This window comes from Ambystoma mexicanum, chromosome 6q, assembly GCF_040938575.1.
Source record: "Ambystoma mexicanum isolate Mex_15411 chromosome 6q, UKY_AmexF1_1, whole genome shotgun sequence".
Classification (NCBI taxonomy): domain Eukaryota; kingdom Metazoa; phylum Chordata; class Amphibia; order Caudata; family Ambystomatidae; genus Ambystoma; species Ambystoma mexicanum.
Genome location: NC_090937.1, coordinates 445,153,037 through 445,174,631, shown reverse-complemented (window position 1 = coordinate 445,174,631; position 21,595 = coordinate 445,153,037). Strand labels below are relative to the sequence as shown.

General features: G+C 48.9%; 1 protein-coding gene and 1 pseudogene across 1 annotated transcript in view; both read left to right on the top strand.

The window, feature by feature from the left end:
* Nucleotides 1–21,595, top strand: part of IFT74 (intraflagellar transport 74) — a 1,698,810-nt gene that overhangs the window by 1,572,505 nt on the left and 104,710 nt on the right. The gene's annotated exons all lie outside the window — the stretch shown is intronic.
* On the top strand, nt 15,753–17,382 carry LOC138516094 (protein NDRG1 pseudogene; annotated as a pseudogene).

Here is a 21,595-nt window from a genome sequence, read left to right as displayed (position 1 = left end):
AAGTAACTTGTTCCTTATTCATATTCTTAAAACTTCTAGAAGGTGCCGTAAATGGTGGTGCAGGATGGTTTTGATTTTTAGTGATAATGGTCGTAGTAAAGATGATGATGTTATGGTCTGACCAGGGCCTAGGGACATTAGACTGTAGGTTAGTAGTAAAGTTAGTGTCCGCTAACCAATCCAAAGTACGTCCTTTTTCATGGGAAGGGGCATGGATCCTTTGAGTAAACCCTTGGGCTTCCATAGATTTGGCTAAAAGGTCTGCCTGGATGTCTGATGGGTCGTTCAACCCTAAGTTGAAATCACCCATGATGATTGCTTTGGAATGAGGTTTCATGTTGTGGATCAGGAGTGTTGTAAAGTCGTCTTCAAAGGTGGAGATGGCTCCAGGGGACCTGTAGACGATGTGAAGAGTGAGTGTGCAGGAGGACATAAGGGATATATATATATTTTTTTAAACTCTGTTTATTTAATTTTTTAACCACATAACATAGAGAAACGTACATGAATAAGACATGAATCAGCAGTGTACACGTTGAAGGCACAGGGCCTGTAGGGGCCGAGGACCGCAAGACAACAATAGGACATGGCAGGCAAAACAATGCTAGCAGCATTGCCGGTGTACCCCCACCCGCGGGGCTCAATGAGCGTCTAGCCATTTACCCCATCGAATTTGCGGGGACAGCCCCTTGCATTATAGATCCGGCGCTCTAAGGTAGCGCACCTGTCCAACTCATTGCTCCAACGGTTCAGGCTCAATGGTTCGGCAGATCCCCAATTGGCCGCAATAAGTCTTTTGCCTGCCCCAATGCAATTGCCAAGAACATTTTTTCATATTTGGACAGGTCTCCTTCACCCCCAATGCCCAAGAGTATCATCTTGGGGTCCCTAGGGATTGGTGTCACCAGAGCGGCAGAGATTGTGTTGACACAGCCCACCCAGAAGGCCTGTATCGCCTGACAGTCCCAAATCATATGGTAGAAGGTGGCGGGTTCAGTATTGCAACGGACACATGTCCCGTCTTCTATTCCCCCCCATCTGGCCATTGCAGTGCGTGAGTGGTATGAACGATGGAGAATCCTCAGCTGTATTAGTCTGAGCTTGGATTCTATTCCAATTTCTCTTGGGGACATTAACGCCTCCACCCAATGTTCAGGTTCCAGGGGGCCCAGGTCCCTTTCCCACTTTGCCCTTAGCCCGTCGAGTTGTGTAGCCCCGAATGAGTTAAGGGCCTGATAGAGAGTGGAAGTGACCCTACAGGAGATGTGCTGTGGAAGGATATTGGTCTCGATGGGAGAACAGGGAGGTACGACCGTAGTGTCGGGGAATTGGGTGCGGATGGCATGGGACAGTTGCGCATGCCGAAACCGGTCCATGGATGCCAGGTCGAATTGTTCGCGCATGGTCTCGAAGATCAGAAGGCGGCCCTCTTGTATCACGTGTGCTAATGTATGTATTCCTTTTGCCAGCCAGTGACCGAAGGAGCCCATTTTCACTAGTTCCGGGAGGAGCGCATTGTGCCATATGGGTTGCGACAGTGTTGGCTGTTCTTCCCAGCCGATTAGTTTGTGTGCGGCCCGCCATGCGCGCCGGATGTGGTGGGTCATTTTGGGTAGCATCGGGAGTTGATCGTGGGTGGCGTAGAGGATTTGGAGCGGTGTTAGCGGGGACATGGTCTCCAGCTCTATTCGGGTGTGTGGAAGTGTGGGATCCGCGTGGATCCAGTCATTCACCACCCCTATCTGTGTGGCCAGGTAATAGGTGCGTATGCAGGGTAAACCGATGCCTCCCTCCCACACTGATCTCTGGAGCGTAACAAGGGCGATCCTGGATTGTTTCCCGCCCCATAGCAGTGTGCGGAGGTTCTTGTCAATGAGTGCGAATGTTTCTCGGGGGATGGGGAATGGGGCATTTTGGAGGACATACAATAGTCTGGGAAGGGTCATCATTTTGAATAATGCGGTTCGTCCCATTAGCGATAGGGGAAGAGATTGCCAATGGGGGGTGTCTCTGTTGAACCGCTCTATGACACGTTGTATATTAAGCCGGGGGAACCCATCAAGCCTCGGGTCAAGCCGTATACCCAGGTATTTGAGTTCCCTGAGAGAGACGTGATATGGGCAGGTCACCGGGATCGCCGATTCGCCACCCTGGATCGGGAAGAAGATGGTTTTGGCCTCATTAACCTTCAGGCCTGCAAAGTACTGATATTCCCTGAGTATGCGGGAGACCACCGGGCATGAGATACTCGGGTTACTGAGGTATAAGAGCAGGTCGTCCGCATAGAGCGAAAGACGGTCTTCTCCCCCTCCCGGCCAGGAAAAGCAGTCCAGTTGGTGTTAGCTCTAAGCTCAATCGCTAGCGGCTCGATGGCAAGGAGGAAAAGGAGTGGAGACAGCGGGCATCCCTGTCTCGTGCCCCGACCCAGGGGGAAAGGTTTGGAGGACCTGCCGTTCACCCTCACCGTGGCTTCCGGGGATGCATATAAATGTTTTACCCAAGATATAAATGTCTGCCCCAGATTCATCCTAGCCATGATCTCCCACAAAGCATCCCACCCCACAGAGTCAAAAGCTTTTTCGAAGTCCACCGCCAGGAGGGCGAGTGGGGCTGGTATTTCCTTTGCCCTGGACAGTGCCAATTGTACTCTGCGTAGGTTCATCCGAGTTGATTTGTTGGGCATAAAACCGCATTGGTCGGGGTGGACGAGGGTCTCGATCACTTGCAGCAGTCTGTTAGCGAGTGTTTTGGCAAGAACCTTCGCTTCGCCATTGATCAAGGATATCGAACGATAGGAGGCGCATTCCTCCGGGGGTTTCCCAGGCTTATGTATGACAACTATGCATGCCTTCCTGAGGTCTGGGGGAAGGGCTCCTAGTTCCTTGCTGTGTAGAAACATGCGGTGCATGTGGACAGGTAACATGCCTCCGAGGCACTTCCACGTTTCAGTTGGGAACCCGTTAGGGCCCGGAGTTTTCCCGGGTTGGAGTTGCGCCAGTGCATCTTGTACCTCGGTGTCAGTGATGTCCGCATTCAGGAGATCAGATTGGTGCTGCGGGAGTATCGGAATCTCGATGTGGTCGAGGTATCGAGAGGGTTCAACTGATGGATTCCCAATAGGTGGGGTATAGAGATTTTTATAATAGGTGGCGAATGCCTCGACGATATCCGAGTCTTCTGTCAACAATGTCCCATCCGGCGATCTGATTGCCCTTACGTGTCCCCTGCTTTGCTCGCGTCCCTCCAACCAGGCCAGAGTCTTGTTAGCTTTGTCGCCCCCTTCGTATATTTGGCTCCGGACTAATTGGTGGGCAGTTCGTGCGTTGTCTAGGGACAGGTTACTGAGGGCGTCCTGCGCCGTGAGCATCGCTTCCTTTGTTTCTTGGGTGTTTTGTATAAGGATTTGTCGCTCACACTCCAGGACGCGTGTTTCTGCTTCCCTGATCTTCTGGACTTGGCGTTGTTGGTAGGCGGAAACCGTGGAAATAACCTCCCCTCGTAGGACTGTTTTGTATGCCTCCCAGATCGAGATCGGGCAGTCCACCGAGCCCTCATTAATTTCGAAGTATTCCGTTGTCCTCTTTTCTGGCTCCTCCGCAATTTCAGGGAGACGGAGATGGTATGTATTTAGGCGCCAATTACGATCCGGGCGACAGGAGGATTTTTTGAGAGTTAAAAGAAGCGGGGAGTGGTCGAAATTCCTCTCGCGAGGAATGCAGCGTTGAGAAGCCTGTGGGTCATGTTGCGGGGGACGAAGGCGTAGTCGATCCTGGAGAATGATTTGTGCACACCAGAGTAGAAGGAGAACCTGTCATGATGCCTACCCCCGGAGCACCAGGCCAGGCCCAGCACCCCCGGAAGCAGGCGTCATGCCCTCGGGTAAAAGCCCAGCGGCCCATTATAGGGGCTCTTTGGACTCAGTCCTGGCGCCTTTGGCGCCAGGCTCATGTTGGACATCAGTCCTGGCGCCATAGGCGCCAGGCTCATAAAGGGAGGTGTTTTGTGCACTTACCTGATGCAGACCATGCTGCACGCTTCAGGCCTCCCTGAGACCTGAAAGGGACTATTTTTTCATAGGGACTATTTTTTCACTCGGGCGTGGCCAGGGAAGGATACATACCTAGTTGGGGAAGGATACATACCTGGGACTTCTTTGGAGGCTATTTAAGCCACGCCCAGACAGCAGCTCATGCTTCGCGTTGTTCTGCTTCCTGCAGCTTAACGCTCACCGTGTCTGCTCCCGCTCCTGGACTCCAGCCACGGCCGCCTCGAACCTGGAAGACCTGCAAGGAAGGAAGAGAAGAGAAAGGACAAAACCAAGGACTATTTCAAACTTCTTACCTGCATCCGGAATCTTCTCGCCAGCATCCCTGAAGAAAGACTTCCATTTAAAAGCATTGCGTTGCTCGCTGCAGCGCCACGCTTCACTCACCTGTCCTCGAGACATCTCCCGGCTCCATCGCGGCTGTCAGCATCGGACGCCACATCTCTGCACCTAGGGGAGAGAGGAAGAAACAAAAGGTGAGCAGAAGGAACACAGAAGGAAAGCCTGATTAACAGCCATAATACTTACCGGCTTTTCTTCCACATTTCGGGTCGGCGCCGCCCGTTGACAGGTACCGTACCCTATGGGGAAAGGACAAGAGACATTTCTGGGGAATGATAAGGACATTTAGAGGGATCGCCCTCATCACTACTCACCTTGGCAGTTTAACCCCTCGACGCATCGCCTTCATTCTGCACCTGAAATAAAGGACAGATCACAGGTTAGAAAGACAACATAAACGGGGCCTCACTTGAACTTTGAACTTTCATACTTACGGCGCATCGCTCAGGAAAGTCAAGTGGATTTTGCCAGCGCCATTCTGAAAACCAGTGAAGTAACTGGACGAACGCGCGCCCCTGCACCAGAAGCAGGATGGAGAGTTCATCCTTCCAAACCATAAGGTGAGCTTAAACCGGGGTTTGGAGGAAGTTAGAGAGGAACGAAGGGGGAAAGGGGGGAGCTAGCACACTATTCTGCAGACTGTTAATCCCCTTTCTCATCTGCAGAAGGATATTCCTACGGGCCAGGCAAGCACGATTTGGAGGTCCTGTCCAATCGGTGTTCCGGGTCCTGCGCATCACGCTAGAAGAGGCCACAGCAATCCAGACTAGACCAGCGCCCCCGTGGGAACCAGGTGAGCGTTACAGAACGCGAAGCCTTCCTACAAATTCCCACCCAGGCGCTATGGAAACTTCCGAAACTGACCAGTTGGCCCAATTACTGGGGGAATTACGGGCCGAAGTACACGCCGCTCGTCAAGAGACTAGTGCCCTCAGGAGGGAAGTGATTGTAATAAAGGATATGCTGATGACCTGGCTAGACAGCTTTTGCAAGGTCAAGCTGGACAAACTGCTTTACCCGGTTCCGGGGGGAACCCCGCTCCTGTGGTTTCCAGTAACCCGGTGCAGATTAATCTACCTGGAAACATGCCGCTGGCCCCACCTGAACGCTTTGCTGGGGACCCCAAACGATTCGCCGTATTCATGAATCAGTGTCGTTTGCACTTCCTATGCAGACCTGGGGCCTTCCCTAATGATCAGACCAAGGTAGCCTTTGTGTTGTCATATCTCAGCGGCTGTGCTGCCGATTGGTCAGCCCCACTGGTAACTCAAGATGACCCGATTCTTGGTGATTTTCAAGGATTTCAAACAAGCATGGAAAGGTTATTTGCTCGACACTCCCAGGGACAGGCTTTGGATGTCGAACTTCTATCTCTGCGACAGGGCAATCAAGACCTTCTATCCTACATTGCAACCTTCAATAGACTAATTGTGGAAACTGGTTGGCCAGAGGATAAAAGAATCACGTTATTCTATCGAGGTCTATGCGGAGAACTTAAAGATGTCCTGGCACAAGTTGTAAATCCGCCCCAAGAATGCACTGAATATATAGACTTAGTGGTCCAATTGGATCACAGGCTGCAAAACAGAAAAGCAGATCGGTCCAAGTTTGAAACCCGGGTGTTGGCCAAGACCCACGCTAACCCCAAGGGGGCTGATGGCTCGGAGCCTATGCAAATCGGAGGGGTTAAAGGACCCCTAACTCAAAAAGAACGGGAAAGAAGACGACAGATGCAATTATGCCTTTATTGTGGGTCCTCTGGACACTTTCTACGAGATTGCCCGGTTAAGCCGCCCAAGAAGGTGGTAGGAGCCGCTGATAAAATCCATGGAAACTGTGTATCGGGAAACGACCACGCCCGGCAAGCGTAGAGGTCCGCTTGCCGAGCTTGAAAACTAACTCTCAGACCTCGCATTTCATTGTGCCAATGGTCCTCGTAGATCCGGAACAGCCTAAACGGTTGCATGCTATAAAGGCATACATCGATAGCGGGGCTATAGGAAACTATGTGGATCGAGAATTGGTCTCTAGGATAAACCTCCCTCTACATCCTAAAACCAACAAAGATGTCATCACCACAGTAGATGGAACCAAAATTGCCTCTGTACCGGTAACACATTCCACAGATGAGGTGACACTTGTAGGTCCGGATGGCCATCGGGAGGCAGTTGTGTTTGATGTAATCAAGGCTCCACAGTTTCAGCTTATTTTCGGAATCCCTTGGTTAGAGACACATAATCCTCGAATTGATTGGCGAGCGAAGAGAATAACCTTCCCGGATTGTGCACAAACCTGCTACCCAGAAAATCCAAAGATTAATCTAGCATCAGTAACCTCTGTCCCCGTGCAACTACCTCCAGAGTACCAAGACTTTCAGGACGTCTTCCAAAAGGAACAGGCCAACACGTTACCTCCCCACAGATCGTACGATTGCCAAATCGATCTGGTGCCCGGTGCACAACCCCCTTGTAGCAGGATTTACGCCCTTACTGAACAAGAGAATCTGCATTTGAGACAATATTTAGATCAATACCTCGCCAATGGTTTCATTCGCCCGTCAAAGTCCCCGGCATCCTCAGCTTTGTTCTTCGTGCCTAAAAAAGAAGGCGACCTTAGAACTTGTATCGATTACCGCGCATTGAACCAGATAACTGTTAAAAATCGTTACCCTCTGCCTCTGATCCCTGAACTCCTTGACCAGGTGAAGGACGCTTGCGTATACACCAAGTTAGATCTCCGGGGGGGCTTATCATCTGGTACTAGTGAAAGAAGGCGACGAATGGAAAACGGCCTTCCGTACAAAATATGGACTATTCGAATACCAGGTGATGCCTTTCGGGTTGTGCAACGCGCCTGCAGCCTTCCAATTCTTCATGAACGATGTCCTTCGGGAACTCATCGATGTCTGTGTTGTCGTGTATATCGATGACATTCTTGTGTACTCCTCTTCGGAATCTGATCACAGAAAGCATGTCAGGGCCGTCCTAGAGAAACTGTGCCAGCACAAACTGTTTGCCAAGCTGGAAAAATGTGTTTTCCATACCACCGAGGTTGAGTTTCTCGGATTCATCCTGACACCTAAAGGGGTCCGAATGGATTCACGGAAAGTGGATGCCATCCTCAAATGGCCATCACCTAGTTCGGTGAAAGGTGTCCAAAGCATGCTTGGTTTTGCCAACTTTTATCGCAGGTTTATCCCGGAGTTTTCACGTGTGGTGCAACCCATCACTGCACTCTTGCGAAAAAATAAACGTTTTGAATGGACCGAGGAAGCCGAACAGGCCTTTCAGGAGTTGAAAGCTAAGTTCACGTCCGCACCTATTTTGAAGCACCCGCGTCCTGATCTCCCATATACAGTCGAAACCGACACGTCCAGCTTAGCCATGGGAGCTGTCCTGTCTCAGAGAGACCCTGAAACCAACCAACTGCACCCCGTAGCATTTTGGTCCAGAAAGTTCTCGCCGCCGGAGATAAATTATGCGATCACCGATAAGGAACTATTAGCCATTAAGTCCGCCTTTAAGGCTTGGCGGCATTATCTCCTCTGCGCCCGGCATACCATCACCGTGATCACTGATCACCGAAATTTACAATATTTAAAAACTGCCAAGGCTCAATCGTCTCGACAGCTCCGTTGGGCTTTGTTCTTTGGTGAGTTCGATTTTGTAATCACCTACCGCCCCGGCTATAAGAATGGTAAGGCGGACGCTCTATCCCGAATTGGAATGGAAGAAATAGACACAAACTCAGAACCTGTGCCGATAATTCCCGAACAAAGAATTTTGGCGATAACCACTTTACAAACCCTTGAAGACATTCAAGCACGAGTGAAACAATTCCTGGACTCTTCAGCCTTGCAGGATTGGATCAAAAGGGGGTCTAACTTTTCAGTCAAGGATGGCTTACCTTACTTCCAAGGACGCTTATTTTTGCCAGAAAAGGAATTGCAACAACTGGTTATTTCCCGTCATCATGATACCCTGATGGAAGGACATCCTGGCATTGCCAAAACAGAGGAAAAGGTTAAACGACAATTCTGGTGGCCTTCCTGGCGAAAGGATATTAAATCTTTCGTGATGTCCTGTGGAGTTTGTGCCCAAAACAAAGGTCAAAAGACAAGACCCGCCGGTCTTCTTCAGCCCTTAGACATTCCACCAGCACCTTGGCACACCCTGTCACTAGATTTTATCACGGACCTGCCCTCTTGTAATGGTTACAATACTATTCTGGTCGTGGTGGATTTATTTTCCAAAATGGCCCACTTTATTCCGTTGAAAGGATTACCTTCAGCCTTTGTTCTTGCCAAGGAATTCCTCGAAAATATCATCCGTTTGCATGGATTCCCGTCCATACTGGTCTCCGATCGGGGAAGCCAGTTTATTTCTCATTTTTGGAAAAAGTGTTGTCAACTGGCACAAATCGACGTAAGACTCTCGACCAGCCACCACCCACAGACCGATGGTCAGACGGAGAGAACGAACCAGACCCTTGAACAATATCTATGATGTATGTTGCACCAATCGGAGGGTAATTGGAAGGACATTTTATGGGTGGCTGAATATGCATACAATAACTCGATACACTCTGGAACTGGTCAGAGCCCCTTTTATACCCTACATGCACATCACCCTCGTACTTCAGACTTGGACTCACCTCTCAGCCTTGAAATGCCCGCAGTGGACCATTTGCATTCTACGATTACTCAAGCCTTCAAGGATGCAACTGCACATTTGCAACATGCGAAAGGGAAATACAAAAAGAATGCGGATCTGCATCGAAGAGAGGCACCTCCATACCAAATAGGGGATCAAGTATGGTTGGCTACCAAACACCTATCACTAAAGGGGCCTCGAACTTTTAATCCAAGGTATTTGGGCCCTTACTCGATCAAAGCTATAATCAACCCAGTGTCAGTCAAGCTCGATCTACCAGCTAACATGCGGATTCACCCTGTTTTTCATGTGTCACTTTTGAAACCAGTGCACCCAGGAACCAGATTAACAAAGCCACCAGAACCGATTCAGATAGATGGGGAGCCTGAATTCGAGGTGAAGAACATTTTGGATTCTAAGATCTCAAAATCAAAACTTTTCTATCTAATTGATTGGAAAGGGTACGGGCCTCAGGAAAGGTCTTGGGAACCCAGTGATCACGTACATGCACCTCGGCTGGTAAAAAGGTTCCATCGGAATTTCCCAAACAAACCGTAACCTCCAGAAGGAACGACCTTGGGAGGGGCCTTGGGGGGGGAGTGCTGTCATGATGCCTACCCCCGGAGCACCAGGCCAGGCCCAGCACCCCTAGAAGCAGGCATCATGCCCTCGGGTAAAAGCCCAGCGGCCCCTTATAGGGGCTCTTTGGACTCAGTCCTGGCGCCTCTGGAGCCAGGCTCATGTTGGACATCAGTCCTGGCGCCATAGGCGTCAGGCTCATAAAGGGAGGTGTTTTGTTCACTTACCTGATGCAGACCATGCTGCACGCTTCAGGCCTCCCTGAGACCTGAAAGGGACTATTTTTTCATAGGGACTATTTTTTCACTCGGGCGTGGCCAGGGAAGGATACATACCTAGTTGGGGAAGGATACATACCTGGGACTTCTTTGGAGGCTATTTAAGCCACGCCCAGACAGCAGCTCATGCTTCGCGCTGTTCTGCTTCCTGCAGCTTAACGCTCACCGTGTCTGCTCCTGCTCCTGGACTCCAGCCACGGCCGCCTCGAACCTGGAAGACCTGCAAGGAAGGAAGAGAAGAGAAAGGTGAAAACCAAGGACTATTTCAAACTTCTTACCTGCATCCGGAATCTTCTTGCCAGCATCCCTGAAGAAAGACTTCCATTTAAAAGCATCGCGTTGCTCGCTGCAGCGCCACGCTTCACTCACCTGTCCTCGAGACATCTCCCGGCTCCATCGCGGCTGTCAGCATCGGACGCCACATCTCTGCACCTAGGGGAGAGAGGAAGAAACAAAAGGTGAGCAGAAGGAACACAGAAGGAAAGCCTGATTAACAGCCATAATACTTACCGGCTTTTCTTCCACATTTCGGGTCGGCGCCGCCCGTTGGCAGGTACCGTACCCCGGCCCCTATGGGGAAAGGACAAGAGACATTTCTGGGGAATGATAAGGACATTTAGAGGGATCGCCCTCATCACTACTCACCTCGGCAGTTTAACCCCTCGACGCATCGCCTTCATTCTGCACCTGAAATAAAGGACAGATCACAGGTTAGAAAGACAACATAAACGGGGCCTCACTTGAACTTTGAACTTTCATACTTACGGCGCATCGCTCAGGAAAGTCAAGTGGATTTTGCCAGCGCCATTCTGAAAACCAGTGAAGCAACTGGACGAACGCGCGCCCCTGCACCAGAAGCAGGATGGAGAGTTCATCCTTCCAAACCATAAGGTGAGCTTAAACCGGGGTTTGGAGGAAGTTAGAGAGGAACGAAGGGGGAAAGGGGGGAGCTAGCACACTATTCTGCAGACTGTTAATCCCCTTTCTCATCTGCAGAAGGATATTCCTATGGGCCAGGCAAGCACGATTTGGAGGTCCTGTCCAATCGGTGTTCCGGGTCCTGCGCATCACGCTAGAAGAGGCCACAGCAATCCAGACTAGACCAGCGCCCCCGTGGGAACCAGGTGAGCTTTACAGAACCTTGCCTCGTCTCCATGAAGTGTGCGCCACGCGTCCACCATTCCTGAAGCCTCAGCGAACCTGGCGAGCGGCGTGGAGATGGGACCTTTTCCAGCTCGCCTATAGGTTCTGTCGACTGTGATGTCCATTACTTCGTTAAAGTCCCCTCCGAGCACCCACACATCAGCCTCCTCCTCCAGGAGCAAGCTCTGAAGCTCGGCGAGCAGTTCTTTCGTCAGCTTGGGGGGGGCATAGATTGCTGCCAGGCCCCATTTCTCTCCCCAGATGTCCGCTAGCATCAAAACATAGCGACCCCGGGGGTCCGCCCTGATCTTTCTAACCTGGAGAGGGATTCTCTTGTGAACGAGAATCATTGTGCCCCTGGCTCCTTTCGTGAATCCGGCATGATAGACATTCGAGTAGTTGGACCTTTTGAAAAAGTTGGTGTTTGTGCCTATCAAGTGCATTTCGTTTAAGAGGGCAATGTCCGGGGAGTGTCGGTTTAGGTACTTGAGCACCAGTCTCCGCTTTATGCTAGAGCCGAGGCCATTGATGTTCCAGGACAGTATTGTCAGCTTGTTGGAGTTCATCCTGTCTGCGTGAGTCTATTTGGCGTGGCAGCAGGGAGGATTAGTGGCCGTTGCCTTTTTCCCCACGGGGACGTGTATCGTTTTCTTCCCGGGGGGGGGGACATCCGGGGGCCGCTTCGCACTGGTAGACACTTGTGTCTCTGGTCCTGGTCCGGAACAGTATTTGTTTGCCCTGTCTGTTCATGTTGGTTTCCATCTTTCTTTTCTCATGATTCCGTTTCCTTGGTTCCCCAAAACTCCCCCCACCCTGTACTCTCCCCCCCCCCCCAACTGGGAGCACCTGTCGCCCAAACATTGAACTTATAACTTGGTGAACTTGAACTGCGTCGGGATGACCCAACCTAGGGTGGTAGGCCTTGTGGAGACTGCGGTACCTGAACGGTGGCGGCCGCGATGATGTAGTTTCCGTGTTGTCACGTAGCCAGTTTGGTTCTATGGTGCCCAGACCTCATCCGTTCTCAGTGGTGTTTTGGTTGGGATGCTGTGGCGATGCGGTTTCCGAGTCTGTCCGGGTGAAGGGTGGCGAGCGCAGCCCAGGCCCGGGTTTGCGCGTAGGCGGTCCGGAGGGCGAGCGTCGGGTCATGGGCCCATTGAGGATCTGTGTTTCAAGCCAGTCCCATGCTTCTTTGAGATTGTGGAATAAATGGGTCGTGCCCTCGTGGTGGACCTTGAGTATCGCCGGGAAGAAGAGAGCAAACTTAATTGACAAGGAGTGAAGTTTCTTCTTGACAGAGTCGTATGACTGGCGGGCCTTCTGGACCTCTTTGGTATAGTCCGGGAAAAACCCCACTCTATAGCCGTTGTATGTGATTGGGCCGGAGGCCCGTGCCATCTGCAGGATAGCGTCTCGGTCCCGGTAGTTGAGGAGGCGTGCTATTATTGTTCTAGGCGGGGCTCCTGGGGTGGGTCTCCCAGTGAATACCCTATGTGCTCTCTCGATAGAGAAGAATTTTGACAATTTCTTGGGGGCAAAGACATGAGGTAGCCAGTCCTCCAGGTAAAGTTCAGCACTAGGGCCTTCCTCTCTTTCCGGGATCCCGAGAATCCTGAGGTTGTTGCGGCGTGCTCTGCCCTCACTGTCTTCGGCCCGGTATTCAAGTTGGTTAACTTTCTGGGCGATTATGGCTAGTTGTTGTTCCAGCTGGCGGACATTATCTTCTGTATCCGACACCCTTTGTTCCGCTTCTCCGACCCTGGACGACAGGTTGCGGAGATCCTGGCGAAGGAGAGATACTTCCGTGGAGACACCTCCTATTTTAAGTTCCAGCGAGGTTCTCGAGTCCCCAATTGCCTTCATTAAGTCATTGAGGGAGAGTTGGGGGTCCTGAGTTCCTTCCATGTTGCCTGCTTCCGCCGGGTTTTGTGTCTCCTGGCGGGAGGGGGCCTCTACTGTGTAAAGGTCCATTTTACTCTGCAGGGTTTGTCGCTTGACCTTGTCTTTGCCCATGGCCGAGCTGGTGTTTTATGTGAGGATCGCCGAGGGCACCAAGTCGGGGTGGGCTCGCCGGTCGTCTATCTTTTGCCACTCTGTCTCTGTTTCGAAACACTGGTAGGGGCATACACGTGAGGACCATGCCCACCGTCTCGAATGTGTATTGTTCCTGAGTGGATTGAAGCGCAGAGGGGCGCTGTCTCCGGTGCCAGTCACGCACACCCCACCGTGTGCACTTCTGTAGGAGTATTATCCTCCCAGGAACCTGGTTATAGGGTGATGGCCCGGTCTCCCAATGGTAATGGTGCCCGAGGCCCTTGATCTGCGGCGGGGGGCGGGGGAGGGGGGTTGCCCCAATGCTCGTCTCTTCCGGGAGTTGTTCCCCCTTGTGGGGTGTGTGTCCAGAAACTTTTTGCCAATGGGGCTATGGGTCCTGCAACAGGGGCCTTCGTGCCCCCAACAATCGTGTCCCAATGTTGCTGCTTTGTGGCCAGTCTTCCGGGCCTTTGAAGCCCTTTCGCAGTGTGGGGGTGAGGTTATGCGCCCAGTCACCAGTACAGGGTGCTCCTAGAGGTGGGGGCGGAGAGCGCCTTCAATCCCCTTCACTCATCTCCGTTGTTGTCGTGGGAGGGGGGGGCTGTGCCCCTTCCTTCGTGCGGGACGTCGTCCCTCGGTTCGTTGGGGGGGGGAAGAGGTTCCACGTACCTTGTCGGTATTGTTGGGGGAGCGCGACAACGTGCTGCCCGTGTCTGCGTCGCGGCTCAACCCCGGACGCTGCTGTCTCCCCAGTGGCGGGGGGGAGGGGCGGAGAGATCTCAGCTCCGTGTCTCGTCCCCCGTCCTCTTCCTCTCCTATGCCGCCCTGTCCGGCCCGGCCCGGCAGCGTGGGTAGGCGTCTGGCTGTCTTGCGTGGCTCGGAGAGAGAGGGGCTCCGGGCTGCAGTCTGTAAGTGTTGGTTCGGGGCCGTCTTCTGCCTTCTATGAAGTGCCCGCACCTCGATGGCTCAGAGGGGGGAGGGGCGGAGCGGCCGCTCTGTAGCCGCGCTGCAATGGCGGCAAGTCTCGCCCCAGCGACTCCGGGGTCGCGTTCTTTGCCTTTCCGAGACCAATTTCACCCCATGCCGGAGCTATTGTTGCCTGGGGATGTCCGCCACCGGGGTGCTGTGACTTGGGATCGGGTGGTTCCGATGTACGGAATAATTACAGGATATATTCCGCGGCCGCTGGGAGCCCGAGACGATTAGCTCATCATGCGCGGCTCGCGCATCATAAGGGATATTTTTAAGGTGATGATTTCACCTGCCCTGAAGGGGAGATTGGAGGATATCCTTATATTTAGTGTCTCTTTAGCAAGTACGGCTATGCCGCCTCCACTTGATGTATCTCTATCTTTTCTAAAGATGGTGTACCCCTCTGGGATGGCTAAGGAGAGTTGTGGGCCTGAGGCTGAGTGTAGCCAGGTTTCTGTAACTGCTTAGAAGTCAAGGTCAATGGATGAGATAACGTCTGCAATATCCAGGACGTGCGTGGTGATAGATCTAGCATTAATGAGTGCCCCTTTTAGTGTAGTTGCATTAATGCTGGCAGAGGCCTTGCTGGAGGCGGCTTTTTGGGGTTTAGAGACATTTGGTGTGTGTGGGAGTGGTGTGATGTGGTTGGTGGCCGTGAGGGTGGGTAATTTATTTGACCGTAGGTGTGAGCGTGAAGAGAGTCTATGTAGTCTCATTGAACCCAAGATGGGGCTAGGGAGTCTGTAAGCAGGGATTTCTGTGAGTGGAGGGTTCTTTACACAAGAAAATATAAGCATTGAATGCACTTAGAAGTTATGGTGATGTAGGTGGCAATATCAGTGAAGGAAACTGCATGTCAGTAACGAGTAGGCCTTTGTGAGTGAGAGACCATGGCCTTGTGTTACGCTTCATTCTGCATCACTGCTTCAGAGGAAGCGGCCACACATCAGTCGTGCACACGGAAAAGCAAAGCAGCAAAAGAGGCTTATCCTTCAAATTTCAATGAATATCTTGCAGAGTTGAACGCTGCGCTGGCCTCCGGACCAAAAAGAAGCATTCAGAAGTGTGCCTCCATTCGAAAACAGCCCTGCTTTAGCAGCGAGGCTGCCTCACACAATGGGTGTGGTAAAGAACGGGTGTTCGTGTAGAACCATGGAGGCCATCGAAACTCACACCAAAGGTACCGTTGCTTCAGATATTAAGATAATGGGGAGATTGAAGTAACATAATGTCCTTATTTATTTAGAAAAGGCCTTTTGAGTCGCTCCGTCTAATGCCCTCACGGATCAAATGACCATCCTGCTTGGTCGCTGGCCACACCCCCCCAAAGAGACCTTTCTAACTATAGTATAACTGTCCACTCTGTCTCTGCAGAAACATTTGTGATGCTGGCAGCTCCTGTGATTGGTTCAATTCAGAATATTCCCGATTACTGACCGCCCTCTCCTCCGGCTGAGAATGGCCACGTTGTCCCAGCCACTGCTCTGTGACGCCGAGGGCGCCCCCATGGACCCTGAGCGACCCAGGCCCTCTGGAGCAGAGGCATCCGGGGAGGCCACATTCCAAGGGACAGCAGGTCTTGCCACAAAAGTGGCAGCATCCCCCGAGGCCGCATGCTCTGCATACTCTGGGTTTGGAGACTCTGCAGACCATCGCACAGAGGTCCCTGCGGCCCATGGGTGTGAAGCCTCTCTAGCTAGCCAGAGAACTGCAATATCCAGAATGTCCAATTTACTGCAGGGCGTTAATCTTTCAGAGGTTAAACCTCTCATAGTGGAAAAGGGAATCCGTGTTGTCTATCCAGAGCTTAAAATTAAGGAGCAAGATATTGAGACTGCACATGGAATCATCTGTGTTACAATGTGCGGCACTCCAAAGGGAACCCGACCTGTGATCCTAACATACCATGATATTGGACTAAATCATAAAACCTGTTTCAACCCACTCTTCAATTTTGAAGAAATGCAGGAAATCACACAGCATTTTTCAGTTTGTCACGTGGATGCACCTGGTCAACATGAGGGAGCACCATCTTTCCCAGATGGATATGTCTACCTTTCTATGGATCAGCTGGCTGAAATGCTTCCAGGAGTCATTCAACAACTTGGCCTCAAGAGTATTATTGGAATGGGGATTGGAGCTGGTGCTTACATCCTAACTAGATTTGCTCTTAATCATCCAACAATGGTGGAAGGACTTGTTCTCATCAATATTAACCCTTGCGCTGAGGGTTGGATGGACTGGGCAGCAACCAAAATTTCTGGATGGACACATGCACTTCCAGATATGGTCATCTCGCATCTCTTTTCAAAGGAGGAGGTTCAAAACAACCATGATCTGATCCAGACCTATCGGCAACATATTTTGCATGATATAAACAGGGACAATCTACAACTTTTTGTCAAGTCATATAACAGCCGAAGAGATCTTGAAATTGAGCGTCCTTTCCCAGGAGCACCTAGTAATACTCTGAAGTGCCCATCTTTGCTAGTCGTTGGTGACGATTCACCTGCTGTGGATGCTGTGGTTGAATGCAACTCAAAGTTGGACCCTACAAAGACTACACTTCTTAAGATGTCGGATTGTGGTGGATTCCCTCAAGTTGTCCAGCCAGCAAAACTTGCAGAAGCATTCAAATATTTTGTGCAAGGCATGGGATACATGCCTGCTGCCAGTATGACCCGATTTATGAGATCACGCACTGCATCTGGATCTAGTGTAACATCCATGGAAGGTAACAGATGTCGACCACAAACTGGAGAGGGCACAAGAAGTTGTTCTCACACTGGCGAAGGCAACCGAAGCAGAACCCATACTGCTGATGGAAATAGAAGTCGTACAAACTCAAACCTCAACATCACTCCCAACTCTGGCAGCAATTCTGCTTCAAAATCCATGGAGGTGTCATGCTGAAGCAAAATTCAATGTACTTATATTTCATTAATAACTTAGTAACTGCCCACCTTGCATTGCTGCTTAGGTTCTTTTTCGGTCCTTTTTGTTAGATTCACAAGGTCCAAATAATTGCTTGTCTACCCTTTGATAACAATGTGCATTTTAATGGATGCCTTGAGTTTACCATTCACCAACAAATGACACATTTTAGATTTCCAAATTTGTTACACTAAATCTGTTTAAAACTGACATTACATAGCAGCCATAGAGGTCTAATCTACAGTTGGCTCCTTTCTTACGCTGACTTATCTAACAATTGCTGATTTTCTCTAAGGAGCAATGCATTATGGTTAATTTTTAAGTTATGAAAAAGATAATATGCTTGAGTTTCCGGCTCACTTGTATATACTTAATTCTAAAATAAAGTTTGTTCTTTTTCTAATTCAATGGTATACAGGAATATTTTCTATATTGGCTATATATATTTGTACATTATTATAAAATGGGTAATTAAAAGTTGATTTATTTTTGAACAAAATGAAAATATCTTTGCAATAAATTGTCTAAATAAATCTATGCATTGAATGTGCATTTCTTTTAAAAAAAAGTTGTGAATTCAGTTGACAATGTTCTTTTGGCATCACTCAGTTTTCATCAGATACATTGTTTCCAACTACGCCTAACTGTAATTGTAATGACTCCTCTCTGACTTAAATATTTCCAGTTTAAGAATTGTACTTGGCATACTCAATATGTTAATATGGAGAAATGGATGCATCAGCCATCAATTTCTTAAAGGAACATGCAAATATGTTTAAGTATTTTATAAAAATAGTTTTAGACTAGAAAGGTAGAAAGAATTTTGGCAAATTTTTAAAGTTACTAATGTGGATTATTGACATGTTGGTAAATTATAAGGTTGACGATACGGGAACAAGAAATGGTAAGTAAATTTAAGAAAGGACTGGTTTAGTTTTTGTACTCGAAGAAATGGCCTCGGAAATTGTCAATTTAATATTGAAGGATAGAGGGTAGGATTGAGGCTGGGGGGGACATTTGGCAGGAAGTGTACAGATTAGTTATTTATGGATAAAAAGGAATAAGGGGCAGTTAGAAAAATGAATGGTTAACAAGGATTCATCTTACATAAAACACTGGGAAGCAAATAGAAAACACAAAAGGAATGAACAGAGGTTAAGAGAAAAATGTAAGTAACTTAAAGTTGAAAAAGAACTTGAAAGTTGTCATAGGGAGAACGGGGACAACAAATTCAAATAAACAGTGGCAATTTGGCTTTTTAAAACAAAATTTGTCATAACACTGAATAATCCTCAAAGAAATTTAAACATTTAGGATATAACTGACAATTGAAAATGTGTAAGAAATCACTAAATGCCACACATTAAGTTTACATGACTGGCAGTATATTTTAAAGTGCTTAGATCTACAGTTATGTTTATAGAACTGCAGTCTAATTGATTATGAAGCACTTTTTATAGTCGCCTTTGTAACTAAGCATAACTTGAGTCTCATATCGTGCTAACAATTGAAAGCATTTGAGTAACCATGTCATATAACGCAAACACTGATATATTAGGAAAAATAGAGTTGTTAAACATATTTTTCTAAATTTTTGTAAGTCTGTAAATAAAATGGCAATGCAAACTGCGTATTTCAGGTTTATTCGGAGCTCCAAATATTGGGACTATTTTTACAGTATAACTTAGTTGCACTTCAGTAGATTGAGTTTTGTTCTGTGTAAGGAATAGATGGAGTGAGACAGCACTAAAAAGTTGCCATTGATATTCATCCGTTTAACTGTTCATGAGTTATTTGTATTTCTTACAGAAATAAATGTCTATCTTGGAAAAAAAAAAAAAAAAAGAATGTTCCCCCTTTTTTTCTGCCATCCCCATTTAAATGTTCATGGGCGAAGAAGACTAATAATGCACCTAATTTTGGTCTGTATGTGTTTGCGTAGATGGAAGACATTGTATTTGCGTGAGATGAGCTTCAAAGAGTTGGCGATGTTGCCTGGAAAGAGGGCCTGGCGGATAGCTGATGGATGCTACTAGTGATTGGCAGGACTGGAATTATTCCTATGCAAGTTACATGTCTAGCACACATGTTAAAAGCTATTTTCTGTGGCACCCTTCAGAAGTGTGCAATGAAAAATGACTAATAGAGCCATACTCCCATGGTATCAGGGCCCATGGTGAAGGGCAGCCTTCTCTAAAACAGCTTCCTCCTATGTCCCTGTACAGAAGAATTGGCATTCCCATGTATATTCCCATTTAGCAGAGATGCCAAGGTTGAAAGTTGATTTTACTGGAGATTTTGCATTCAATTTGGCAGTGGCCCTGACAACCCCCTGTATTTTACTACAATCCAACCTACAAACAATACCAAATATTAGCACCCTGGAATGGGGCACTAGCCAATCCGGAAGCTTAGAGCTCGGCCTGTATTCACTGGAATAAGCCTGGTTTCCAAACAGCCTGAGTACTGCTGAGCCTGCTCCCCTTCCTCGCTCCACCATCACCTGTGAAGATCACATGCAGGTGCCAAGGGTACATTCGATTTTTTTTTTTTAAAACGAATTCTAATGCTGCTGCTGACGCTGCACTGTATTTTTAAAATGTCTTTTCCTTGTTGATGACGTCAGGGTCATCAACAAGGAAAACGGACTTCTGAATTACTGGGCAGTGCGGGCAGCAGTGTAAGATTTCATTTTTCCTGAATTCAAACAAAACCTTGGCACCCATGTGTGTGCTATGCAGGTTTAACTCTATGTAACCCGGGATAAACCAGATATGGAGTCCTTGCTCCCTGTGCCTTCTAGAGGCTCTGCTTCACCTTACTGAGGAGGCCCAACAATGCTGAAACACGTGTTTGGGGTTGCTGATTGTACTCTTGTTCAGAGGAGAATTGACTAGCATTTCGGCATAGCTCTCAACTCGCACGCTTTTGGCGGGTGTCACCCGCCTTGTAAAACGCTGACTCACCCGCCAAGCCTCCTGCACGCCTATTCATTTCAATAGGCTCTCACCCGCAAAAACAAAATCGGGTGTTTTCACTCGCCTTTTCTACACAAATGGTTGAAAGCTATGTTTCGGTGCTAGACTGTCTGTGTGGGTGGGACCAGACTAATATGCAAATAGATATTTCTCCCTTGTAAAGGGTCAGTGAGCTAAAACGTGGTTGTTGATGCCCCGGAGAGGAAGAAATCTCATAGAACAGGTTATTTGAACCATATTGGTTCTCAGTAGAGGTGCCACACTATTGCTTAAAATATTATACCAACCTCACAGGAATAAGAACAATGCTTGCACTGAGATCGTGCAGATCTCTCAAATTTCCCCTCGGCATGCACGAGAATGTCATCCGGTCCTGTGTTTTTTTTTTCTTTTTCTGAGACCTGTAGCTTTCTTCTCTCAAATTGCTTTCTAGCTAGGTTTGCGCTATATAAATCACCTACATACATACATATTTAAATCTTGTCATATCTGAAAGTCATGCACATGGAGCTACCTCCATTGCTTTAAATGGGCCGGGGCCTGCCGGGTCGTGCCCCGGCAGTCTCCAACAAGTGGGGCTGAGCCGGGGCCCTGTTGTGGCCCCCTGGTCCCACCGCAACATTGGCGGGACACATTAACCCGCCGCAGCCGCGACGGGAGATGCGCCCGCCATGAAGTCAGGCAAGCTGACAGAAGTGGCAGCTAGTCACAGCTGGCAGCCAGCCACAGCGACGCGGTGACTGGCTGCCACTTCCGTCAGCCATAGTAACTGCCTCTGGTGACCCCTTGCGGGATGGATCACCAGAGGCAGTTACTGTCCCTTTGTTTCCCCAGGTCGCCGAGGTGTCTTTAACTCTCAGCGAACCTGGGGATTCCCCAACATATTTCGAGGTTTATAAAAGATGGCTTGAATTGTGTACTTTTCAAGCCCTCTTTTATAAACCCCGAAATGTTTAAAAAGATGGCCTGAAAACTACGCAAACCGTAAGGTATGCACACAAATATATATAAATGTTATATATTTATGTGCGTACCTTACTATGGTTTGTGTACTTTGCAAGCCATCTTTTATAAACATAGAAATATGTTACATAATTCTATCTTTAGAAAAGATGGCTTGCATAGTACACAAACCATAGTAACGTACACACATAAATGTGCATACCTTACGGTTTGCATACTTTTTTAGGCCACGCCCATCCCACAAGCCACGCCCCCCAAATGAGGGCCCCCCTCGATTTCTTACCCCACTTAAAGCCCTGGCTACATCTGGGTAATTTCCAGCTAGTCCAACTCTCAAGGTTTAGCTTCTCAGAATATAAAAGAGAAGCAGACTTGTGATCTATCTTCTATGAACGTATCCTTGTTAGGCGAGCGTGTTTTTTTCATTGTAAGTGATGTTCATATTTCCCTCCGTTAGCGTTTCTGGCTTTAATCATTCGCTAAAATGCTTTGCAATTGATGTCTTGTCATTTGGTTCCCTGCGTGTTTAACATTAAGGAATGTGGAAGTCCTTAGAGGCGCATAAAAGAAAGCAGGGAGCGCTTTTACAATGAGACTGTCTTGCACGGAAGCCACTGTCAGCATGATATCCACATGGACATCCTGTTGATGCCAAAGGGATTGTCTTGGAGCCAG